This window comes from Pleurodeles waltl, chromosome 5, assembly GCF_031143425.1.
Source record: "Pleurodeles waltl isolate 20211129_DDA chromosome 5, aPleWal1.hap1.20221129, whole genome shotgun sequence".
Lineage (NCBI taxonomy): Eukaryota > Metazoa > Chordata > Amphibia > Caudata > Salamandridae > Pleurodeles > Pleurodeles waltl.
The window spans coordinates 1713412696-1713440511 of NC_090444.1; the positions used below are offsets into that span (position 1 = coordinate 1713412696).

The following is a 27816-nucleotide window of genomic DNA, read 5'->3' on the forward strand; positions in this document are numbered from 1 at the left end:
ATCATGTTGGTTAATCTCAATAGCAATAAAACACATCAGAAAATGCTACTATTTAGCAATCAGAGCACAACTTAATCAAATTCATGGATTATAATTATTCCGAATTTAAGCATGTCATTAATATGAATCAACTTAGCAGAGTCTCATTAGTACATGATTCAACAAAGCAAGAACTCAGTCTTTTGTCTATTTGCAGTGGATATTAGTGAACACCTCAACTAACCTCAAATTAGCATTAGCATGTTGGGCTTCATGCAAAACATTTTAGTGAACACAAATTTAGAAAACATCTAAACTAAGACCTCTATCAAAATAGCAGTTGGTACCTAGAAAGAAAAGGCAAACAGACAATTACAATTTGCATTGGATAGTTACCAATCCAACAGATCAGCAAGCAGCGTCAGTCTTCGTCCTCAGGACATCAGTTCATCAGCGTAAGGCAAAGTAGGACGGGGCAAAGTCTCAAGATAGCATAGCTAAGGAATGGAAGTGTTATATCCTATATCCAGGTGGGAGCGCGAGAAGGTGAATGTGAGAATGTGTGTGTTGTGTGTGCGCGAGGAGACGAATGGAGAATGGTGAGCGTGCGATGGAATGTGAGGTGCGAGAGAGGAGAAAAGGACGGTTGCGGAGAGAGGCGGAGGTCGGGATGCTTTCTCTACGGAGTATTACATTTTCTAGAATAAACAACACGAGTCACCTTTGAAGCTGTGTCCTGGTTTTCATACGCCTCGTTCTTACACTGGCGACGAGAGGCTTTTCCCACGCCAGCTTCGGAAAGCATCCTGACTTGAGAAGACGTATTTGGAAGTAAAAGGAGACGTCAATGAGCTTGGTTGAACTGTAACCGTAAGCTGCCTACAATTTCATGATTTTCTTCGTTTTCAACAGTGCTTCGTTCGTCTTTCATGCTTCTGTTTTGAGCGCAGATTGCGCTCTCGAGCTCCCTGTTGCCAAGATAACCGAAGTGCTTGCTGATGTCAGGGCAATTCTCACGCAGATGCCTGCGCGATGTTCTAGCCTGTTTTTAAGGCAACTTACATGCTTTTAGAACTTAAAACCTTCAGCGTTTTTTGTTTCCAGGACAATTCTGTTACTTATTGTTGCTAAGTCATATGAAGAGCTAATTTCGGCGTCCATTGCTATCACGCAAGTCTTTTTGCATTCCTTCTCGCTTGCCGTTTCTTCGGCGACTGCCACGCAAGATTGTCAGAAATAAACCTTTTTGAGTTTTTTTACACTAGCTAATTATATATATATATATATATATATATATATATATATATATATATATATATATATATATATATATATATAAAAAAAAAAATCTTCTCTTTCTGTAGTGTTTTTTTTCTCTACACAATGCAGAATGTTGCTGCTCCTCCTTTTTTTCTCTCCACTTCTGGAGATCCTCCAATCAAGTGGAGCAAGTGGAAGAAGGTATTCGAAAGATATTCTAGAGTTTGTGGTACATCACTTAGTACTGAAAGGAGGACTGCTTTGTTACTTCACTGCCTAGGTACGGAAGGTCAAGAGATTTTCGACCATCTCCCAGATATTCCTGACACTGATTCTATTGCCTTAAATGAATATGAAATTTGTATTAAAAAATTAGACTTACATTATCTACCGAAAATCAGCACAATTTTGGAGAGGTACTATTTTGGTAGGAGACTACAAGTTGAAGGAGAAACAGTTGAGAACTACTTAACAGACCTGAGACGTTTGGCCTCCTCATGCAAGTTTGGCTCTACTTTGGATGAACGAATTCGTGATCAATTCATGCTAGTATGCAAAATGGATAAAGTACGTGAGGAGCTATGGTTGTTAGATGATCCACATCTAGATGAGGTCATCCTACTTGCAAAAAGATTTGAACACTCTGTAAAGTGTGTTGATGTCATGAAGAAACAAGAGTACAAGGAGGTGTCTGTAGTGGGGAAAGACAGTAGACCCAATAACTCTTTTCAAGGGTCTGCTAACAATAAAAGATGTTTTAGATGTGGTAAAGATGGACATTTTGCCAATGACAAATCATGTCCGGCTGCTAAAGCTTACTGCTCGTACTGCAAGAAGAAGGGTCATTTCTTTGCGGTATGCAACCAAAGGAAGTTTAAGAAGTCTGTCAACTCCATTGATATTGACCTTGATGAAACTCAGAGGGTTGATGACTTCCAGTGTGGTCAGATTGTTTTACAGGTTTCTGACTGCAAAGTTAAGGGTCCAGTAGATTACGTATTAGTGGAAGGGGCAAGAACCTTAATGCTTTTTGACTCTGGTGCCAAAATAACGATAATATCTAATCAATTTTATGAGGAACATCTAGAAGGGAAAGTTCAACTTTCCGAACCTGACATCAGACCATGCGCTTATGGTGGAGAACCCATTGAACTACATAGTTACTTCGTAGGTTTACTGGAATATGCTCAACGATTTGCCACGGGCAAGGTGTATGTTTCAAAAAAAGGGGATAGCATAATTAGTTGGTGGCATCAAAGAGATTTGGGGGTGATGCTTGACCCCAACAGTTCTCCTTCTATTGTTCTTAAGGAACTGCTGTGTGTGAGAGAAGTAAATAACACTGAAGTAGTTCCGGATTTCATTTCCACTCTTCGTCAAGACTTCAGAAACCTATTTAGCGATAAGATAGGGTGCATGCGAGGTTATTCACATAAGATCAAATTGTTTCCTGGTTCTGTTCCTTTTTGCAGCAAGGTACGGAGTGTACCTTTTTCCATAAGGGATGATCTTCAAACTGAGTTGATGAAACTAAAGGATCAAGGAATAATCGAAGAAGTGGAGGGCACAGAATGGTTGGCCCCCATTGTTATTGCAAGGAAAGCTAATTGCCAGATCAGACTTTGTGTGGATCTCCGCAAGCTTAACAAGTGTATTGTTGTGGATAGGTATCCTCTTCCTAACATTACGGAATTGCTGTCTACAGTCTCAGGAGCTAAGTTTTTTTCTACAATAGATCTCACGTCGGCTTATCATCAAGTCGAACTAGATGAATCATGTAGAAACTACACAGCCTTTATTACTCCATATGGCACCTTTAGATTTGTACGATTACCTTTTGGTCTGATTTCTGCCGCTTCTGTTTTTCAAAGGTTGATGGAACGTGTGTTGAAAGGTTTGTGTGGAGTATGTATATATGAAGATGACATACTAGTTTATGGTAAGGACTTCAAAGAACATATGACAAGACTCAGAGAGGTACTTAAGAAGTTAACAGAAAGTGGTCTAACTATAAAGGCTGAGAAGTGCAAGTTTGGAGTGGAGGCCATTGATTATCTAGGGCACACTATTTCTGGTGGGGGTGTTTTACCCAAGAAAGAACTGGTCGACTCTATTCGGTGTTTGTCTTCCCCCACTTCAAAAGAGGAACTAGTGCGTTTCCTAGGTATTGATGAATTTTTCAGTAAATTTGTCAGGAATTTTGCCAGTTCATGTTTTAACATGAGAATTTTGCTAAAAAAGGGTACTGATTTCAAGTGGGATGATGAGTGTGAGAGGGAATTTAGCAGTATCAAGGAGTCTCTGGTGATAGCGCCTGCACTCAAGAATTTTAATCCTAATATGCGTTCTATTTTGACGACCGATGCCAGTAACAAAGGGTTGGGAGCAGTTTTACAACAAGGTGGTTTAAATCCAGAAAACACCATTGCCTTCATTTCTAGGAGTCTTAGAGGTGCTGAGAGCAAATATTCTGTGATCGAGAGGGAGGCACTGGCGTTTTTTTGGACAATTAAGAAGTTAAAAAAGTTTTTGTGGGGAGGTTCTTTTGTCGTGCGGACTGATCACAAACCTTTATGTCAAGTTTTCTACTCTAAGGGAATTGATTCTGTCTCTAGCAGAATCACTAAGTGGATTGTTGGATTACAGGAATACGATTTTATCGTAGAATATGTTCCTGGTTCTCATAACTTGTCGGCTGATGTTTTATCTAGATTAGTTTCTACAGAAAGTAGGAACTATGAGAGTGAAGGTCTGGAGGGTGATGATACAGAATGTTTTGATCGAGTGTGTGAAGTCAGTTTTGAAATAATCCCTGAGGTCAAATGGCGTGAAGAAACTTTAAGAGATGTGGTGCTACAAGAAGTCATCAAGTTGATACAAGATGATTGGAGGATTAAAAATAAAGGTTGTGGAGGAAGTGCTGAATTTCGAATGTGAGAAATGAATTGGTTTGTGTTGATGGGCTGTTATTGAGAGGTACGAAGTTGGTTCCTCCTAGTAGTGTGAGGAGTCAATTAGTAAATCAGGCTCACGATAGTCACATGGGCATATCCAAAACCAAAGAGAGGTTGCGTTCCTCCTATTGGTGGCCAGGTATGGACATGCAAGCTGAAACGGTTGTCAGAGATTGTCTACAGTGTGCGGTGAGTGAAAAGGCTTTGAAACCTCGTGTTCAACCCATGATCACTAAGGAAACTCGAAAAGGTCCGTTGCAAGATATTGCACTTGATATCTTAGGACCCATTCATAGTGGTGGTATGGCTGAATACGTGATTGTGGTTATTGATATGTTTTCAAGGTGGCCTGAGGTAAATTTTACTGGAAGTATCGAAACTAACAAGGTGATTAAATTTATCAACAAGTTAATAATTCAAGAAGGCTTACCCACTACCATTCTCACAGATAATGGAGTACAGTTAGTTTCAGGAGAAATGAATGAGTTTTTGCATGGGTGTGGCGTCAAACACAAACTCTGTGCGTTGTACCATCCTGAGTGTAATGGTATGGTGGAACGTTTCAATCGGGTTCTCAAAGAAACCATCTCAATTGCTAAAGATAACCAATTGAATTAGAAGGAAGAAGTGCTAAAAAAGGTCTATCTCTATAGACATACCCCTCACACGTCTACAGGGGAGACACCTTTTGCTCTGTTTCGAGGTAGGCGTGGAAATTCTGAATTGGAACCTTCTTGGGTTAATAATTTACTTGATGGAAGGGGTAGGATGATGGTGAGTGATGAGTGGAGGTCCAGGGAGTGTGCAAAGAAGGTGAAGAGTAAAATAAATTTTTGATAAAACTCATGCTGTGAAGAAAACGGAAGTGCATGTTGGTGATTATGTTCTTATCAGAAATCCTCTAATGAAAAAAAACTCTCTGGTCCCATGAAGGTTGTGAAGTTATTTACTAATGCTGTGAAAACAGATGATAATAGAGTTTGGAATTTGAATAGAATTGTTAAATTTAGAGGAAATCTCAATTCCTTGTGTAGGAATGTATCTCATAAGAAGGCCGTTGGAGTCTCCACACAGAACTCAGACTCTAGTGGTCGGAAGGATACACAGAACTCAGACTCAAGTAGTCGGAAGGATATCGCTGAAGAGTTGCCATGCAGTTCAGATGTGAGGAGATCGAACAGATCTGTCAAACCTCCGTCATATCTCAAAGACTATAACTTGTTGTGAAGTATCTATTTTACAAAATGCCGTAGTTAGTTATAATTAGTTTGCATGTTAAAAAAAAAAAAAAAATTTTATGTTCTGTTACTGTTGTTTTGGTTAAGGAAGCTAGAAGTGTTATATCCTATATCCAGGTGGGAGCGCGAGAAGGTGAATGTGAGAATGTGTGTGTTGTGTGTGCGCGAGGAGACGAATGGAGAATGGTGAGCTTGCGATGGAATGTGAGGTGCGAGAGAGGAGAAAAGGACGGTTGCGGAGAGAGGCGGAGGTCGGGATGCTTTCTCTACGGAGTATTACATTTTCTAGAATAAACAACACGAGTCACCTTTGAAGCTGTGTCCTGGTTTTCATACGCCTCGTTCTTACAGTAATACTTCCCTTAGATGGAGGAGAAGATAATGTCAGGAAAATGGGCAGCGGATGGTTTGGGTGACAGAACGACTAAAGACTTAATAACTGAGAAGTGTCTGAAAGTAAAGGTAGAATGGCAATGCCTGATCTCTCCTTGGGTCACGCTGTTAAGTCAAAATTGTCTAACTATTCCCTAATTCCTCATTGGATAAATTTTGGTGCATCTCTATCTCTGTCCAATAATCTTGTAAACTCCTTACTAGAATTTTCCACAGTTCACAGTTCCCATGTCACGGATTGGTCCATTTTATTGACGTCTTCAACGGTTGGAATGTCAGGTAGAAAATGTAACACTCCAGTCAGTGACTTCATTGTCTCCTCCTAGGAGAGTTAACCTTGCACCTGGTACGAATTACACTGTTGCATTTAGCAAGAACATCGCCTTGAGCAAGCCGGTTCTCATGAGAAAGAATTTACTACGGCTACACACACATAGCTCCTGGAAAAGTACAGCTTCGTGTCCTTCAGGAAAAACAGCACACTACACGTTAGAAAATACAATTCAATATGAGGCCAGGCAGCTAGGCCCAAGCCCTTGCTAAGTTAAAGCCCTTTTTGTTTAATGAAGCAAACTCTTAACATGTAACCTTAATTATGATATACATATTGCACATTATTGCATAAAATTCTGAATTAATAAGCCTTTTCATTAGTCTTCGTATACATTGATAGCCACTCCCCGTGGGCACATTTCAAACGTGTGCATTATTTTTCTATGTTAAACACATTTTCTATGCAGCTTTATCACACAATATATTGCAAGCTTCCTATCAATATTTTTTTTAAATACACACTCAAACAATCCCTCCTCTGATGACTCTTGTCATCACACAAAGCCTTTCCCACAAATTTTACATCATGTAAAATTCTGTCATTTCAATCTCTTCACGTATTGGCTTCCCCTTTGATTTTTCCCTAAACAATTTTTCCCTTTCTTTTTCTTCCCTCATCTTATTATTTTTCGCCGTATTCAATTTTATTCTTTTGCTAATCTTACCTGCCACCCACAATCCAAATAAACAAGCTATAACAATTAATATCCCCAATATTATTTTAGACAATATCCCATGCCAAATGTTGCTAAGCCAATTCCCCACTGAAGCAAAACCCTTTCCAACCTTTTCCCAAACAATAGGTTCTTTCAATTCCTTCAAGTCTGTACTTTCATTAGTCAAGTTAGTAAGCATACTTCTAATCTTGTTACAATTATCTGGTATATATGCGCAACAATGACGCTCATTACGCATCCTACAAACTCTGCCATTTTACGCTAAAAGAATGTCTAAAGCAAGCCTGTTTTGATGAGTCGTAGCCCTCTCCGCAGCAAGTTCAGTATCCATTACGGGTATAATTCCTGAAAAATTTGTCAGCATGTTATCCACAATAGTAGACAACTTTTGAATCTTTATTGAGTTCAAAATAACTCCCACTGAAGGGATTATCACCCCAAATATGTCTCCCACTACACCAGCAGCGGTTTTTCTTTTCTGTCTAGTACGAGGTAATTCAGACAATCTCAGAAACTTCTTTAAGTCATCAAGTTGGTATATCTTTGGGAAACTATCCCCAAATAACATGTCCCATACCATCCCTTTGGAAGAAGGTAATAAGCATTAAGATCACATGTATGGGGGCGTGGCCGGGCCACGAAACAAGATGGCCGCTTAGAGCGAGAGCTCCGCGCCGAGGCGGTCCCGGAGGGGCGACGGGGGCGAGAAGACAGCCGGACAACACACCGGGTTCGGTGCCCCTCCACCCCTACAACAGCGGCGACACGGAACCATGTCCAGGGACCCCGTGGGAACGGGACGCAAGGCAGGAAACTCGCGACTCGCCCCAGGCCGATAAGGCCTGGAAAAAGGGGCGGAGTCGCGTCTTCGGAAGACCGCGGACGGCGTGCCCGTAGCGGCAAGGAGCAAGCTGAACAGGCCGCAGGGACTGCGGGAGCTGTGACGACCCGCATCCATCTCCCTACAACGCCAACAAACACCCGTGGACCTTCCCCCCCCCACAGGGAGACGGGAAGACGCAGCAAAGGGGTGCGGCCCCTTCGACAGCCGGGAGAGAAACCCAAAGAGAGGTAGGATCGAATCTCTTCAAAATAAGAACGGCATCGCCGGAGGCAGAGGCACGACTTCTCCCCTCTTTTCCATCACAGAGGGACAACAAAAACCCTCCCGCTGAGATAATAAACTTTCTCCCCCCCCCTCCAGACAACTAATACTGAGGAGGGCAGAGGGGCACGACGGGAGGCACGTGGGGGCGAGGGGACGAGAGGGGTGAGCGACTGGGGGGGCACCGGAGATGAGGAGAGCCAGAGGGAGCCAAGAGAACAGAGATACAGGAGAAGGGAGTGGACTGACACCAGTGTAAGTGTAAGCCACCGAACATCTATATCCTTATCGGAATCTACGAAGGGAATCTCGGGCCCCACGTGGTCAGACTCTGTAGACAATTGAGGCGATGCCCGGCAACAAACCGAACCATAAACCTGTCAGCAAGCCTGCACGACAACTATTATTCTCAGAAGCGCTACAACACAAACGTCTAACCCCCACGAAGATAAACCCTCAAACATCGCCACCTTTAAACGAGTCCACCACGATGCCTGATAAAGATCAATCCACGACTATGGACAGGATACTACAAGAGATCACCACCGTCAGCCGCCGCATAGAGGGGATGGACGCCTCTATAACTTCATTGACACTAGAAACCAAATCCATGCGATCTGACATTGCTGGCTTTCAATCTAGAGTGACAGGGCTAGAACAACGCATGGGATCACTAGAGACGCAGATCAACACGTCTCAGGTGCGAGAACAAGACTTCATCTACCTCAGGAGCAAACTAACGGACATGGAGGACAGGAGCCGGAGAGACAATATCCGCATACTTGGGATCCCGGAAAACGAAGAAGGCTCGGATATGCAGACTTTTCTGACCTCCACTCTTCCAAAAATGATTTCATTGGACTTTGACCCGCCGCTAGAATTCCAACGGGCACACAGGATAGGCCCAAAACGCTCTGACAACTCCTCAAGGCCCGCCCAATCATCGCATGCTTGCTGCGGCATAATCAAACCCGACAAATACTACAAGTAGCATGCAACCACGGCCCTTTCCGAATAGACCAGCACGAGATCCGAATAACCGCTGATTACTCCAAGGAAACCAACGAACGTAGAAAGGCTTTCCTAGCCCTACGACCCCGGCTTCGCAAACTAGAGATGAAATACGGTCTCTTTGACCCTGCAAGAATGTGGGTTACAAAAAATGGAGTATCCAAGGACTTTTATAACCCCGACGAATTGAGACTCTTCCTTGACTCTTTCCAATCCCAGCCTATGGACTCTTACAACACAGACAGTGAGCATGACATTGTAGGAGGCAGTGATAGGGCCGAAACCCCCCACTCGGGAATAGAAAAGGTGAAGACGGCTCTACACAACACCGGAGCCAGTCATAGAGGTAGAGACATGGAGAGGCTAACTAGATCATATGATGACAGGGGTCAGATTTTACACGCAGTAGTAACCCACACCCAATTATCGGAAAGAGACAAATCCCGCTCCCCTTTAAAGCCTACAACTGGGTCTTCTTGAGAAGGTAACGCGACAAGACGACTTATGGGACTATCGCCAGAGAGTCGAAAATAACAACTATAGACTCCGCGGAAGGATGAGTACCTTTCCAGATCATATGTGTATTACTATTGTAATTGTCTAAGACTGCTAGTATCAATGTTAAAACCAGATACATGAAAAATCTATGCTCTTTATGACTAGAGCCGAGGCCCTATAATGGAAACTACCAGTAAATCGTTATTTGCCCTCAGTACACAACAGATGATGATTACTAGAACAGGGATCAGACCCCACCAACCCACTGTATGTTGAATAAGGGCCCGGTCCCGACCCTATAACCCTATAACAAGGTAACAAGGTAACAAGGGCATTAAACAGATAACAAAAAATAAACACTAATTAACTATCATGGAACTTACCTTACATTCCACACACTACAAAGTATCTCATGGTAGTAAACAACAAAGTATGTGAAACTTTCCTAATACACACCACACTCGACCAGCGCCGACATTAGAACCGTTTAGCCCCCATTATCACCCCAAGGGATGGGACTAGACCACGTAAAGATAAATTAATTCCAATACAGGGACACACAATACGATATAACCTGAAACATATCAAAGCTCCCACTACTTGACTTTACCTTATTCTACAATAAGAAACTGGGGGAAAAAAAAAAAAAATAGAACACGAGGACATAATACAACATAATACCGCATAACAAAGCGAAATATTATGACATTCTACACTGCCACTCCACACCACATTATAACATCACAATGTAAATTATAAACTATTAGCTATTCTTTTCCCCAGATGTTCGTACCTACCCCCATCCTAATCATTATTACTATCTTAAACTATCATCAACAACAGAACGACTATGATGGTGGCACATACCAAGCAAGACCTTAGTAGGTCAGTATTATGATGTAATAATACACGGCAAGGAGTTAGTAATAGGATGAGATACGCACTATCCTCGCGTAACCCGGGGCTCAGCTACACTCATTACCTATCCTACGATTAATAGAGAGACGTTTGGCATAATGGCTCCTAACATGATAATGTGATAAGATGCCAGGATATGTTATGTTGATCAACCTAATATGTCATTGAACAGTTGTAAGGCGAGACGAGACGAGGCAGTGTTATAGTTGAAAAGAAATGCTCAGGAAGTATTATATTATACTGTATATTGGTATCTTTATGTACCCATGCATACGCGAGAACTATAATACTCTGTTTGAGCTCTCTCCCCCTCTCCTCTGCCCTGCCCCCCCCTCCCCTCGCCAGCCGGTCTCTGTCTTTCTGTCTGCCCAGTCCCTACTTTAATTTACGACCCTATCTTATGAACTCCTAAACACCCTACGATACCATACAACATCAAGTACTAGGCACAACATCCTAAACACCATACCCCATCAACACCCGACACCCTCTCCCTCCTCTCCAGCGCCGCTCAGGTACTATAGTTATTAACCGATCATTACTTCTGCCAATATACTCTTTAGTTATATAACTAATACACTAGCCACTAACCACCGATGAACAGACCCACTTCCCGATACATAAACATAAGCACTGCTGTGTGCCCCCCCCCCACCCCTCCTTATCACCGACATATCGATAACTGGCTGTCTGCTGTTTCCCCCCTTTGCCCCCCCCCCGATCGAGACCGCCCGACGGCACGAGAGCTCCGAGAGAAATCGGTCCCGCCGTTTACAGACCTAACGAACGAAGGAGGTTGGACTCCTAACCTCCCTCATCCCTACCCTTCTCCACTTCTTCCCCCAAATTGCACGCTCTCTTGCTATACTCTCAATCTCAACTTCAGCACACGCCTCCATCCCTTCCCCCCCTCTCCCTCTTTTCTTCTCCCTCTCATTTCTCCTTGCCTTCTTTTTCCCTCATATTTCCCCTCCATCTGGCTCTCGTCCTACTTATATTACCTCTCTTCCTTCACCCTCTCCTCTCTCTTCTCTTTCTTCTCCAGAGGATTCCCTTGGCCTCCACCAGCTACTAACCCCTGTATAAAATAAAATAAAATAAAATAAAACACCGTATCATATCGAAACACAACTCCCACTCTAACTACTAAGTCAATATCTCCCACCCTCCCTCCCCCCCCCACCAACACCAACCCCGGATCGAGGGTGCTTACTTACTCACAATTATCCAATATGTCGAAGCCCCACCCTCAAGCGACGCGACCATTACGCATACTCTCTTGGAATGTACACGGCATGACGAGCTATGTTAAGCGGAAAAAGATACTGTCCTATCTTCAATCCAAAAAAACAGATATAGCTCTGATTCAAGAGACTCACCTTGACACTCTGGAATCCAGTAAACTTAAACGGGATTGGGTAGGGAGGGTTGCCTTCAGCTGCCGTCCAACGAGTCAGGAATCTGGAAGTAACGGACCCCGCAAATGTGGAGTGGCGATACTAATACGTAAATCCCTCCCGGTCACTATCATTAAAACCTGGAATGATACGGAAGGAAGGTATATATTTACTAAATTAAAACTAGGGGACACTGTTTTAAGCGTGGGATCCGTTTACGCACCAACCGGCCCAAAACGCCCATTCCTTCTACAGCTAAATCACCTCCTGACAGAAATCGGAACTACTCGATACATAATCGGGGGAGACTGGAATCTCGTCCAAGACGCCATAATGGATAGGACAGGCCCTGTCGATGTATGTAACAATCACGACAGAGCGCTTCTGACAGACCTGACCACTGACGTCGGTCTGGTGGACTGCTGGAGAATACAACACCCGAAAGATAAGGAATATACTTTCTTATCCACCGTCCATGGCACCCAATCGCGTCTGGATTATTTCTTAGTATCACACACTGTAATCCCTCATATACAAGACACCTGTATCCTAGACAGCGGGCTCTCAGATCACTCCCCAATACTAATCCGGATCCAGGTGGGACTCTCCTTCTCTGGTCGTAAACCATGGCGATTGGCTGTACACAGATATCGCTCTCCACAAGGGAAGGAACAATTAAAAGCTCATGTAACCACATACATGGCCGAGAATTCAGGCACTGTATCCTCAAAAAGGATCCTATGGGCGGCAGCAAAAGCAACCCTAAGAGGGAATATGATGCGAGATGCAGCACTGGCCAACAAAGACAGAATAGCCCGCCAAACCACCTTAGAGACCACGATACAGGACCTCACTAAACAATATACCGCCCAACCATCCCCTAGGCTGCGACACGCCTTAGAACAGGCCCGCATGGCACACAATGAACTCTATACATCTCAGGCGGAATACGCACTGCAAAAATTGCGAGGCCGCCATTACGAACAAGGGGAAAAAGCAGGTCGCCTCCTAGCGGCGCAGCTCCGACAAAGAGAGGCAGCCTCTGCCATTGCGGCCATAACATCTTCTTCAGGAGCAGTGCTAACTCACCCACAAGACATTGTAAACGAGTTCGCCAAGTACTACCGACATTTGTACACTCCTGAAACAACGACAGATCAAACACAAATGGAGACATTCCTTGCCGCGGCCAATCTACCCCGTCTGTCTGAGGCAGGCAGGGCCCTCTTGGACGGTAACATAAGCAAAGAAGAGATAACCCAAGTTATAACAAGCCTCCCCTACCATAAATCACCAGGAGAGGACGGATTCCCTGCGGAATTCTATAAATGGGCTGGGGAGGAGGCAATAACCGCAGTACATGAAGCACTGACGGAAGCATGTCAAGAAGGCTCCCTGGGCGCTCTATCCAATAAAGCCACGATTGTCATCTTGCCTAAGCCAGGGAGAGACCCCCTTCTTTGTGGCAGTTACCGTCCTATCTCCCTTTTGAATGGGGATGTCAAACTCCTAGCCAGTGTTCTAGCAGCGCGGCTCCGCAAGGTGATACCATCATTGATTCACAATACCCAAGTAGGATTTGTACCAGGCCGTACCTCCAGAAATCATATGCGAACTCTTTGCCATACACTGTTAGAATCCATACAATTACCTGACGAAGCCCTAGCCCTGTCCCTAGACGCGGAGAAAGCATTCGACCGCATTGAGTGGCCCTACCTATTCACAACCATGAAGCATTTTGGCCTGGGGGAACAATTTATCTCTAAAGTACGTTTATTATATGACCACCCCACAGCACAGGTTAACTGTGGGGGCATCATGTCAGACCCATTCCCTATCGGAAGGGGCACACGCCAGGGATGCCCCTTGTCGCCACTTCTATTTTTATTGGCCATGGAACCCCTAGCTGCCACCATACGAAATTCTCACCAAATAAAAGGGATCCATATCACCGGGGGCATATCCAAAATATATCTCTACGCAGACGACATTCTGTTAACAATGTCCGATCTAGAAACCTCGCTCCCAGCACTACTTTCCACTATAGAAGACTTTGCATCCCTATCCGGATATCGGGTAAACTGGGATAAAAGTGAGGCACTACCATTATCCCGCATAACGACGAGGGCAGCGATACATGGCCTTCAATTCAAATGGACCCCGACCCGCCTTAAATATTTAGGAACGTTTATTAACAGAGGTCTAGAACATATGGTCAGGGACAACATAGACCCCCTTATATCTAAAATGAAACAAGACTTTGCCAAATGGTCCCTACTAGGCCTGTCCATGTGGGGCAGGACACAGGCGGTCAGAATGGTCACTTTACCACGCTTCACATACGTGTTAGGCATGCTTCCCCTACAGATACCTCTTTCCTCACTCCGATTAATAGACGCATCCATAAGGGCCTTCGTCTGGGGCTCCTCACGCCCAAGACTGAAACCTGCAATAATACTGGCACGACGGCTCTACGGAGGATTAGGACTACCCTCGGTAGAACAATACTCTCTGGCCCTACAACTCTCACAGCTAATATATACGCTTCCGGATATAGCCGATCCACCGCAATGGGTGATCACAGAGAAACTCCTATATGGACAGTATACGGAGATGGGAGGAACATACGCCGACCACGTTCCCTTAACTAATCCCATCCTCAAGGCTACAAACACAGCGTGGTGCAGAGCCCATCGACTACTAGGAGTACACCCCTCCCTGCATACTCAGGCTCCCATAGCAGGGAATAAAAGCATTAAAATAGGAGGGACTATTCTCAGATGGCCCCAATGGTCCGAGGCAGGTATCCACAATATATCTCACATAATAGATGGAGATAGCTTCCGCACATTCGCCTCCCTCCAGGAAGAATTCGGTATCCAAAGTAACCAGGAGTAGCGATATCTACAGCTCAAACACTGTATGCGGAGAATATTAGGAACCCCCCCGTGGCTGCTCAAAACCTCACCCATCGTCACCTATCTTCAGAAATGGGGCCGACAAAAAGGCGTCTTGGCTGGCCTCTATGCCGAATTAACTAACCACCTTTACTCTCAGCCTTTACTTGAACGACTACGCTTAAAGTGGCAGGACATACTAGAGATAACCTACACGGACGAAGAATGGCCAGACATACTAGAAGCCCTCGACAGGGGCGTACGTGAAGCACGCCTGAAATTTTGCCTATTTAAAATCCTTCAGGGATGGTACTGGACCCCCGTTAAACTCTTCAGGGCAGGGTTGATACCTCACGCGAACTGTTGGAGATGCACAGAGCCATATTGCGACCAACTTCATATTTTATGCCACTGCCCCACGGTACAGTCACTATGGGACGCGGTACGCCTCGCCTTATCGGACTTCATACAGATACCAAAACCGACCCCACCAGCATTTATCATTCTACATGACATTCGCCCGTATCCCTCCCTATCGCGGGCACATAAACGATTAATCCACACGGCGCTAGCCACGGCCAAAATATGCATACTCCGGCACTGGAGATCTAGCATTGCCCCCACACCCATGGAATGGATGACGGCCATGTATCAAACGGCTACCCATGAACAAGTGATTTATAACCTACAGGACCAAGCAGAACAATTTGAGGAGGTCTGGCGCCCATTCTTGAAGAGACCATGAAGCGGCTGGTGGATGACCAACGGATGATCAATGTTCAATGATCAATGATTAGGGAATATTAATTACCAATCACCCTCTGAGAATCCTAGACTCCGGAAACACATTTAATCTCCTACTGCCCCCTCTCTCTCTCCCTAGCTACGCTATCCTCTCTTCTCTCTCTCTTTTTTCTCTCTCTCTATCAATCCACAGGCCTCTAATTTTGTCACATGCCCGAGACCCTGAACTACCCAACATAGTAATACAAGTCGCTTCCTAACACAAACAAGGACTGAGAAATCAACTCATATAAGACGTAGACACTCTCTAACCGACCTTACCATACCTATCATACATATTATCTACCCCTAGATAATAACTTGCTACAGACGGAGAAGTACAGAATGATCTACTCTTAGGCCTGAACAAGCTAGTCTCAGGATACAAAGACCCCCTGCCTACCTCGAGTCTCTTCATTCTACGTTCCCCCGCGATTACACTTCCTCTTTCTCCCTCTTTCTTTCCCTTCTCTCCCCCTCCCCATTTCATATGACTATTTTGTCTCTCCCCTATACCAAGACCAACCCCTCCTACACAACCCTATCCTCGCTCCCCCTCCCCTTACCACCCCCCCCCCACCTGTTTTCTACTCTTCTTCAAAATAAGGGTACACAACTCAACTATGCAACTGGGAATTTTTACTTACCTAACAGTACATGTATATATGCTTACAATGGAAATAATTGTGGTAAACGAACAAAAACAAAGTTTTGAAAGCTAAACAGTTTGTTTATATGCTGTATGTACCGCCTTATATATTCTTAATAAAACTTTTGAAACTTAAAAAAAAAAAAAGAAAAAAAAAAAAAGATCACATGTATAATAAATCACGGGATTCACCGGATCCTGTCCATTCAACATGAACGTCCATTTACTCGGAAACAAAAACACATGCTTACATTCACTCATTCCTACAAACACATTGTCATAATATGATTTAGGCCTAGATATACAAAGCTTCCCTACGTGTAATGCATCTGAAGCTAATTTCCCTTGCTCTCTAATTGCACCATAATTACCAAAAACCAGGGGGGACCCTATAACCCTAACCTGCCCAGGGTCAATATAACGTCAAAGAGAAAGCGACAGGTAGGGACAAATTTAGTCCTAAGTTTAAAGAACAGTACTTAATTCTGTTACTCCTGAGTTCATTTCTTTCTCATATTTCTTTCAAATTTTTTTTTTGCAAAAAAGGAGCTATGGTTGTTTAATACATTACTAAATACACATCACATAAATAAATATAAACAAAACATTACTCACATTACTAACAAATAGAACAAATATAAGGTTTAACAATATAAGAAACCCACCAAAGTTGGTGCCCTACACATTTAAATAGTGGTCACTATCGCGTAACTCCACGTGTGATCCACTCCTACTTGCTAAGGAAATGGGCTTTACATGCACTTAACTATCAACACGTTATGTATTTCTTTCACACAAGAAATTTCACACAAGAAATACATAACGCGTTGATAGTTAAGTGCATGTAAAGCCCACAACCAAAATCACACATGCAACACCTAAGCCAACACCCAAATATTTACAAGTCTACTCCCTCTTTTCTCCTGCCTAGTGTTAGCCATGATCTGTGAAGAATCAGAAAGTGGAAGATGGTTATTTAAAGCAACAACAGAGGATGGTTAATAATTTCTCTTTCTTTCTGCAGCAAAGTCAAAACAAGCAAATCTTCTTTCAGCAATTATTTACAGCTTGCAATCTCACTCCCAGGAACCCTTGTCAATTCAGGTTAGGAGCTTGTCAAAATCGGTTCTGAAAAGTCAATTCAGGTTCTCAAAGTCTCATCACGTAAATTCTCAGTCTCTCAATTCGAACTCAAATCTTTATGCCAGTTCAGTCTCTTCGGCCAGACTCAGGTGCCAAAATATTGACCTGGGACTTCTCGATCAAAACAAAATGCCAAAAACTCCTGTTGCCATTCAGATGTAGTTGTTCATTCAGGACCTGCATACCTTCTGTTTGCTACTCTCTTCCTTTTCAACTTGTGATCACCTTGCAACTCTCCTCCACTTAGATCTTCTCTCCTTGTCGTGTCTACTTCTTCCTCAATGGCATCCTCGACAACCACTTCTCTCCTCTTTATTTGTGACTCTGGCCACTTGTCTCCTTTCAGTGTCTCCCTGGTCTTTGATCTTTCTGATGGCAAGCCTTCTTTCTCTCTTTGCTCTATGGTGTTTTCGTTTGATGGACCTGCAATCTGCTCAGGAGGAGTCCGGACACTTTGACTCTCTTCCACCTCCACTCCTTTGCCTTCTGGGTCTGTCAAGTGCTCTTGCTGATCCTCAGAATCGTCTGCTTCTGGGAGAGCCTCCCTCTGACTAGGCTCCCCTGCGGCCTCAGTTGAGATAGGCTCACCGTCACCCCTCTGGATATCTTCTCCCTGGTCTCTTACTGGAGTGACCAAACCATCCTCAACGGGCTCTCCTTCTGTCTCAGTTCCCCTTCGATCTGTCTCCGGCCCTGAGACTTCCCTGTCTGATGTTGCTACTTTCAACAACTTAACTTCCTCATCAGTTGGACACGTCACCTTTTTTGTGTAACTGGCATAGATCCAGTTCAGAACTCCTGCACACTTCACAGCTGTGGTAGTTGTGAGTATCACTTGGTAGGGTCCCTTCCAACATTGCTCCAAGCAAGTCTTTCTTACGTGTTTCTTGATGACAACCCAATCAGCAGCTTTCAGGTTGTGTCCTGGATCATGAATCGGTGGCAGGGTGGTAGCTTCCACCTGGTGAGAAAAAGAGCGGATCACACGAGCCAGACCCTTGCAGTAGTCCAACACCATATCATCTGTGATATTCACAAGTGCATTCGCAGGCACTGCGGGCAGTCTCCTAGCTCGACCCATGAGAATCTCATTTGGAGACAGTCTTGTCTTCTTGTTAGGTGTATTTCTCATTTACATTAACACTAAAGATAATGCGTCGGGCCATTTCAAATTCGTAGCTGCACACATTTTTGCCATTCTCAACTTCAGGGTACCATTCATCTGTTCCACTAGTCCTGATGCTTCAGGGAGGTAACTACAATGCAACTTCTGCTCAATGTTCAATGCTGCACACAGTAATTTAACTACCTCATTGTTGAAGTGACTTCCCCTATCTGATTCTAAAGAGATCAGAAAACCGAAACGTGGAATCAGTTCCCTAAGAAGCAGTTTTGCTACTGTAAGGCTGTCCTTCCTGCGTGTAGGGTATGCTTCAATCCAATGACCAAAGATACACACAATCACCAACACATACCTCAACCCTCCACACACAGGCATCTCAATGAAATTCAATTGCATTCTTCTAAATGGACCTCCAGCGTTTCCAATGTGGCTCAAATTTACCACTGTCCCTTTCCCTGCATTCCCTGCGTTCATCTGTTGGCAGATTTCGCAACAATTGCAAATCACCTCTGCAGCTTCTCTAAACTTTGGGTTAAACCAGTCAATCTTGAAAAACCTGATCATGGCATCCCTCTCAATGTGCGCTTGACCATGATAAAACCTTGCAAACTGTGACAAAAGACTGTTCGGCAAAACGATTTTCCCTTTGTCTGAAACCCATAAATCATATTTTCTTTGTATACATTGCATCCTAACCCAAGAACGCTTCTCACCTTTGCTGGCATGGTCCTGCAACAATTTCAACTCTTCTAACGTGTCAATCACCCTCAATGAGTAACCTGTGCATTTTCTTTCTCAGGTAACAATTCCCATTGATCCTTGAACGATATACAGTTCAATGCGCAAAACCTTGCAACTTGATCTGCATATCCATTTCCCATTGAAACAAAGTCTTGTGACTTCAGGTGTGCACTGCATTTCACCATGGCAATTTCATGAGGTAACTGAATCACATGCAACAACTCCTTAATTCTTTCACCATTTTTCACTGGCGAACCAGAAGAGGTCAAATAACCCCTCTGTGACCATAGTCGTCCAAAATCATGAACAATTCCAAATCCGTATCGACTATCAGTATAGATAGTCACTCTCATCTGAGCAGCGACATGGCAAGCCCTGGTAAGAGCTACCAGCTCAGCTACTTGAGCGGAATACACTCCTTGAAGCCATGACGCTTCCAGGATACCAGAAATCGTGCATACAGCATATCTGGCTCTCAGCACTCCCACTGAGTCTCTCAAACATGAGCCATCAACAAAGATAATTTGGTCATTTTCTTCCAATTGGGTATCTTTAATGTCAGGTCTTGGTTTGGTGCACATTTCTGTTACCTCAAGACAATCATGTTCTACATCGTCCAGATTTTCAACCTCTGTATTTTCGTTTGGAAACAAAGTTGCCGGGTTCAACACTGTACATCTTTTTAACGTTACATTTGGTGACCCCAATATAATCGTTTCATATTTGGTCAATCTTGCATTGGTCAGGTGCTGCGTCTTTGTAGGCGTCAGGAGAATTTGAACTGAGTGAGGGACCATGACTGTTAAAAGATGTCCCATCACTATGCCATCACACTGTATGAGGCTTTGTCCAACTGCTGCTACTGCACACAGATAACCCAGTAAGGCTGCTGCAACTGGGTCCAAAGTAGCTGAAAAATATGCCACTGGTCGGTTTACACCTCCATGGACCTGTGTCAAGACAGACAAAGAACATGCATCGCGTTCATGACAAAACAGAACAAAAGAATTTGGTGGTCATTCCAACCCTGGTGGTCGGTGTTAAAGCAGCGGTAAGACCGCCAACAGGCCGGTGGTAAAACATTTGCAACTAGGACCGTGGCAGAAACCGCCAACAAAGACAGCCACTTTAACACTCCACCGCCACGGCGGTACAAACAAGCAACGAGGCGGTCACCGCCAACAGACAGGCGGGAGACAATGTACCGCCCACACTATTATGACAGGCCAATCCGCCACCTTTTCCGGGGCGGATTCACTGCGGATAAAAACACGGCGGAAACAGGAATCGCGAAGGAAAAACGCTCACCCCACAAGGAACGAGGACGCCATGGACCCGGAACTCCAAATTCTACCTGCAATAGTCTTCCTGCTCCTCTACCAGGAGCACGAACGCCGGCGGCGAAGACCACGGTGAGTACTGCACCTACGACACAGGGGAGGGGGGAGGCAAAAAACAGGGAAACGCACACACGCAACACCCCCACCCTCACCCACTATAACACACACACTAATGCATATCAATACATCACAGTTACACCCCTCAAACCCCCTGGAAGAATGCAAAGACAATAAAAAATGAGTGTGACCATTGTAATCTATCAAAAGCAAGTAGGCAGAAATATATATATACACCATGTACATAATATATACCAAGCATAGTAGTCCAGGTAGTGCTCTAAGAAAGTCTGTGGAACACTGGGAGCACACGGTATGGGCGAGGACCACACAAGATCCCCGACCATGACGGAGAGATCACTGGTGGGGCATCAGAGAGCAACTAAACAGGCACCTCAGGGGGAGGGAAAAGGGGGCACCTCAGCCGCTTGAGTGCACGACACCAAATCCACGAGGGGGCCACATGCCCACTGTTCCATCCTGGGGAGTGCAAAGCCACTAGTCTCTCAAGTCTCTACAGTGGGTGGTTTGCCCACTGTTCAATCCTGGGGATTGCAAAGCCACAGTCTCTCAAGTCTCTACAGTGGGTGGTTTGACCACTGTTCAATCCTGGGGAGTGCAAAGCCAGAGTCTCTCAAGTCTCTACAGTGGGTGGCTTGCCCACTGTTCAATCCTGGGGAGTGCAAAGCCACAGTCTCTCAAGTCTCTACAGTGGATGGTTTGCCCACTGTTCCATCCTGGGGAGTGCCAAGCCACAGTCTCTCAAGTCTCTACAGTGGGTGGTTTGCCCACTGTTCAATCCTGCCACAGTCTCACAAGTGGATAACAGTCTCCACTTGTTCTGGAGGGGGCATGGTGCCCAGAGTGCTTCATCCTGCTAAGGACAGAGGTAGTGGATGACAGTCAACACTGGTTCTGGAGGGGGCATGGTGCCCAGAGTGCTTCATCCTGCTAATGACAGAGGTAGTGGATGACAGTCTCCACTGGTTCTGGAGGGGGCCTGGTGCCCAGAGTGCTTCATCCTGCTAAGGACAGAGGTAGTGGATGACAGTCTCCACTGGTTCTGGAGGGGGCATGGTGCCCAGAGTGCATCATTCACCCCGTGATGGACTCATTTGCGTCAGTGCCCTTGCCGCTCATGGGCCAGCAGTGCTTGAGAAGGCAGTGCCCTGTTTAGCGGTGCTTGAGATGGCAGTGCCCTGTTCAACGGTGCTTGAGATGGCAGTGCCCTGTTCAGCGGTGCTTGAGTTGGCGGTGCCCTGTGCAGCGGTGCTTGAGACGGCAGTGCCCTGTTCAGCGGTGCTTGAGATGGCGGTGCCCTGTTCAGCGGTGCTTGAGACGGCGGTGCCCTGTGCAGCGGTGCTTGAGACGGCGGTCCACTGTTCAGCGGTGCTTGAGATGCCGGTGCCCTGTTCAGCGGTGCTTGAGACGGCGGTGCCCTGTTCAGCGGTGCTTGAGACGGCGGTGCCCTGTTCAGAGGTGCTTGAGTTGGCGGTGCCCTGTGCAGCAGTGCTTGAGACGGTGGTGCCCTGTTCAGTGGTGCTTGAGATGGTGGTGCCCTGTTCAGCGGTGCTTGAGACGGCCCTGCCCTGTTCAGCGGTGCTTGAGTTAGCGGTGCCCTGTTCAGCGGTGCTTGAGATGGGGCGGTGCCCTGTTCAGCGGTGATTGAGATGGCGGTGCCCTGTGCAGCGGTGCTTGACACAGCGGTGCCCTGTTCAGCGATGTTTGAGATGGCGGTGCCCTGTTCAGCGGTGCTTGAGATGGCGGTGCATGTTCAGAGGTGCTTGAGTTGGCGGTGCCCTGTTCAGCGGTGCTTGAGATGGCGGTCTCCATTGCAGGGTCTCAGCTGCTGGCAGTCCTTCATGGCCCAGCGGGGCTTTTACTGGCGGTCCTTCATGGCCCAGCGGGGCTTGTGCTGGCCGTCCTTCATGGCCCAGCGGGGCTTTTGCTGGCGGTTCTTCATGGCCCAGCGGGGCTCGTGCTAGCAGTGGCCTCCAGGGCAGGTGGGCTGGTGCTGGCGGTGGCCTCCTGGGCAGGTGGGCTGGTGCTGACCTCTTTGGCAGGTGGTCTGGTGCTGGCGGTGGCTTCCTGGGCAGGTGGGCTGGTGCTGACGGTGGCCTCCTGGGCAGGTGGGCTGGTGCTTGCTTCCTGGGCAGGTGGGCTGGTGCTGGCGGAGGCCTCCTGGGCAGGTGGGCTGGTGCTGGCGGTGGCCTCCTGGGCAGGTGGGCTAGTGCTGGTGGTCCTGTCCTGGACAGCTGGGCTTGTGCTGGAGGTGGGCTCCGGGACATCGGGGATGATGGCGGTCTTCTCCGCCGTGCTGCTCTTCCCAGACTTGCCAGGTTTCTTGTGGCCCTTCCCCACCTTGGAAGGTGTCACAGCTGACTCCACACTCCCACCGGGACCCCTGGGAGTGGCTTTGGTGGCTGGAGTCTTCCCCCTCTCCCGCCGGGCACTGGCCAACTTCTGATGCTTCACAGGTGGGGGAATGTCTGTGCTGTGGCTTCGTGCCACACTGGCTGCCCTGGTGGCCGGTGCACTCCAGATTCCGGTGACTACAGGCACCACTGGTCCCGGAGATGTTGTGGCTGAGGTGCTAGTTCGGGACCTAGGAGACGGACGGGGTGGGGGAGGTGTGGGAAAGAGGTCAAGGGTGGACAGGAAAAGTTTTTTGGACACACGGGACGGGTAGCTGGAGGGGGTTTGGGAATGGAGGAAGAGGTGGTGATTGTAGGAGGTGTACGTTTGGTGACTTTGAGTGAAGGTGCATGCGCTGGAGGCTGTCGTGAGGTGGATGGCTGTTGGGTGGGTGTGTGCCTGCGTTTGTGTATCTTGGGAGGGGGTGTCACAGACACACTGGGGAGGACACAGGGGAAGTGTGAATGGTAGTGGAGGTGGTGACTACACGTGAGCGGGGTGTGGTGGTGGGTGTGCTGGAGAGGGACGTAGTGGCTGTAGAGGTAGTGCATGCAGGTGTGAGTGTAGACGAGACAGGGAGGGAGGAGGGAGACGAGGATGAGGGGGACACAGTGGAGGCAGTGGATGTTGGTGTGTCTGCATATGTGTGATACTTGTGTGAGTGCCTGTGGGATGTGTGGTGATTATGTTTGCCAGAGCATCCCTTGTGTGTTGATGTGTGTGCATGCTGGTCTGTAGTTGTGCTTGGGATAGGCTGAGGTACAGGGGATTGGGTCTGGGTGGAGGAATTTGGAGGGGGGGAGGCTAGAGACGGGGACAATGGCTGCCATCAGTGCTGAGGCCAGAGTCTGAAAAGCTCGCTGAAGGGCCGCCTGACCAGATTGAATGCCCTCCAGCAATTTGTTTGTTGCAACTGCCTCTTTACACCCTGGATGGCATTCAAAATGGTAGACTGCCCAACAGTGAGGGACCTGAGGAGGTCAATGGCCTCCTCATTGAGGCAGCAGGGGTGACTGGGGCAGGCCTGAGGTACCTGGGGCGAAGGTGATGCCCACCCTCCTGGGTGAGCAGGCACAGGGCAAGGCTGAGGGGCTGCTGGGAGGGCAGTGCTGGTAGGGGGTGTGGCGGCTGTACCTGTAGATGCGGGGGCACAGATGTTGCCGCCACCACAAGGGAGCTCCCATCAGAGGATGAGTCAGTGTCGCTGGTGTCAGCTCCTGTCCCCGCCGTGGAGCTCCCCTCACCCTCCGTCCCACTGGTGAAATCTGAGTCTGTAGTCACGCCCTCCAGGGCCATGTGGGATGCAGCTCCCTCGTGCTCCGGTGCCACTGCTCCTCCGCCTGTTGATGCTAATGCACACAAGAACAGGGAGACCACAAAAAGGGGGGGGCGACAGAAGAAAGACATGTCGAGTGCATACATTACCGCTACCGTTGACGGACACAACAGACACAGAAGCCCCCTGCACTTCGCTGTGCTCTTGGGGTCCACTGTTCAATTCCTGGTAAATGCGCTACAAGGCTATGGACGACATAAGCACACATAGATGACACAGGGGCATGACTAGGTGTACTTGCCACTCTACAGAGGTGGGGTGGGGTGCCACATGGACTGCCTTACGGAGGGGCCTTGCCTACGGAACTCGCCCTGGCCTAGGGAAACCCACAGCCCACCTCCCCCACCCAGACACCTCCACTGCGCGCAAAGTAAGCAGAATGAGAGTGTACTCACCCCCTTGTGGTTGCTGTGACGCCCTCAAGCGCCCATCCAACTCCGGGTAGGCCACCGCCAGGATCATGAGCATCAGGGGGGTCATGGTGCGACGGGGACCCCTCCCACGTTGGGAGGCCATACCCAGCTGAGCCTCCGCCGTCTTCTTGCTCCAGCGGCGAATGTCCTCCCATCTTTTCCGGCAGTGGGTTCTCCATCTGTGGTAGACCCTCAGGGCCCGGACGTCCTTGGCAATGGCACGCCAAATATCTTTTTTCTGGTGGTCGCGGAACTACATGAAATGTACAGGGGAAAAAGAGAAGTTATTACCAACTGCTCCGTCAAATTGATTGGCCCACATCCCTACCCTTGCCATGTGGCACATGCATTCACCATCATCATGCACGCAGCACTCTTCCCCCTTCCTTCTTACATCCAGCCCTCTCCACACAGGCATAGCCCATACAACATGCTCCCTGTGTACTTACCTGTTTGTCTGGAGGACCGTGGAGTAGCGTGTACTGGGGGAGGACCCCATACACAAGCTTCTCCAACTCCTCCAATGTGAAGGCAGGGGCCCTTTCCCCAGATAATCTAGCCATTGTCTCTTCCAGACCGAGGTCACAGCAGCACTTGCAGTGTAGGTCATCTCCTGTCGAAGATCAGGTATCGAGTGATTGAACAGATAGAAAATGGCGGTCACGTCTGAGGCGGTGCGTACCGTCACCGCCGGCGTGCATCGTCATTGGCTCCTGGGACCCATAGGGTCCTATGTTAACCAATGCAGCATTGCGCGCGGTCTTTGACCGCCTACCGCGACGGTGTACAACGCCAGCCCAGTTACCTCACATCCCATTGTCCCACTTTACAGGTCAGGCAGCCGCCATTTCAGGGGCCCACATGGCTTCATTTTCAACTGCGTCACACATACCTAGGCCTAGACTCTACACACATACAGGCCATCTTTTGTGTATGAATGGTGTTCTGTGTAAACTGTGGGTACGTACCTCTGAGTTGTTTGACTTTGTGCTCGCTGTTGTCCTTCATAGGCACCGTCCGCTGGGACATGTGAGGAGATGGCGCCATCCTCCGGTGTACCTACCGTTGGTGGACCTGTCGACAATGGAGGAGCGACATGTGATTATCACATACAGGCTTGACCGTGCCACAATCCAGGAACTGTGTACCCAGTTGGAGCCAGACCTGATTTCAGCAATCCGCCATCCCACAGGAATCCCCCCTCAAGGGCAGGTGCTGTCAGTGCTCCATTTCCTTGCAAGTGGGTATTTTCAAACAACAGTGGCCATAGCATCAGGGATGTCCCAGCCTATGTTTTCCAACATATTCTCCAGAGTGCTGTCTGCCCTTCTGAAACACATGCGGAGCTACATCGTTTTTCCTCAGGTGGAGGATTTGCCTACAGTGAAAGGTGATTTCTATGCCCTGGGACACATCCCCAACATCATAGGTGCCATTGATGGGACCCATGTGGCTTTGGTCCCCCCCCCACAGGAGTGAACAGGTGTACAGAAACCGGAAGAGTTATCATTTGATGAATGTACAGATGGTATGTTTGGCAGACCAGTACATCTCCCATGTGAATGCCATGTTCCCTGGCTCAGTGCATGACGCCTACATCCTGCGGAATAGCAGCATCCCTTATGTGATTGGTCAACTCCAGAGGCACCGTGTGTGGCTATTAGGTGAGCACCTGGAAGCAAGTCAGTGGGAATGGTTGTCTGGGTCTGGGGATATCCCTCCAGGTTAGTGCGTGTCTAACAGTTGTCCCTCACCATTTGCAGGTGACTCTGGTTACCCCAACCTGTCATGGCTACTGACCCCAGTGAGGAATCCCAGGACAAGGGCAGAGGAACGCTACAATGAGGCCCTTGGGCGAACTAGGAGGGTGATCGAGCGGACCTTCGGCCTCCTGAAGGCCAGGTTCAGGTGCCTCCATATGACAGGTGGATCCCTATTCTACTCACCAAAGAAGGTGTGCCAGATCATCGTGGCCTGCTGTATACTTCACAACTTGCCTTTGCGACTACAGGTGGCTTTTCTGCAGGAGGATGGTCCAGATGGCAGTCTTGTGGCAGCTGTGGAGCCTGTGGACAGTGAAGATGAGGAAGCAGAGGAAGAAGAGATGAACAACAGGCACTCAGTGATTCAGCATTATTTCCAGTGAGACACAGGTACGAGTACAGACCTGCCTACTACATGTACTTTAACACTACTACCTCTGTACTGTCTGTCGTTTTCACCCAGTGTATGGCCACTGAGTTGTCACTTTCCCTTACGATTTGACAGATGTGGGTCCCACTGTGTGACATCTGCTAAGATTCCTCATGGACTAGAGCTGTGTGACATAGGTATGTTGACATTACAATTGAAAGAGCATTTTGTCACTGTAATTGCTAATACACTATTTCGAAATCACAGACAGACTCCAGATTGTTTTGTGCTTTAAGTGTGTTTATTTAAGTGCTCAATATTGGAGGGGGTAGTGAAATGGTGAGGGGTGATGGCGGAGGAATGTCCATGGCAGAGTCCAGTCTATTAGTCTCACAGGTGCATTGCCCATATGGGCATAGGAAGTGGAGCTGGGGTAGTTTAAGTATGGACAGGGTGACAAAGTGGGACAGTAGGATGACAATCACGGTGGTCTCATTTCTTGGCAGGGGTTTTGGCATCGTGCTCTGTCTTTGTCCTGGATCTCAGGGACCATTTGCGGGGTGGTTCTCCCTCTGCATGGGGTGGGGTGCTGGTGTGGTGGTTCTGTGGTGGGGCGTCCTGTCCACTAGCGCCGGCAGAGGTGGTGGGCAGTTCATCGTCCATGCTAGTGTCAGGGGCCCCTTGTAGTGCCACAGTGTCCCTCCTGGTGTTCAGTACTTCCTTCAGCACCCCTACGATGGTGCCCAGAGTGGAGCTGATGGTTCTGAGTTCCTCCCTGAAGCCCATATACTGTTCCTCCTGCAGGCGCTGGGTCTCCTGAAACTTGGCCAGTACCGTTGCCATCGTCTCCTGGGAGTGGTGGTAGGCTTCCATGATGGAGGAGAGAGCCTCGTGGAGAGTGGGTTCCCTTGGCCTGTCCGCCCCCTGTCGCACAGCAGCCCTCCCAGTTCCCCTGTGTTCCTGGGCCTCCGTCCCCTGGACCGTGTGCCCACTGCCACTGCCCCCAGGTCCCTGTTGTTGTTG

The 27816-nt window shown here is 47.4% G+C and overlaps 1 protein-coding gene across 1 annotated transcript in view; it reads left to right on the forward strand.

The window, feature by feature from the left end:
• LOC138296694 (adhesion G protein-coupled receptor F5-like) overlaps positions 1-27816 on the forward strand; it is a 1174222-nt gene that overhangs the window by 917015 nt on the left and 229391 nt on the right. The window lies entirely within an intron of this gene.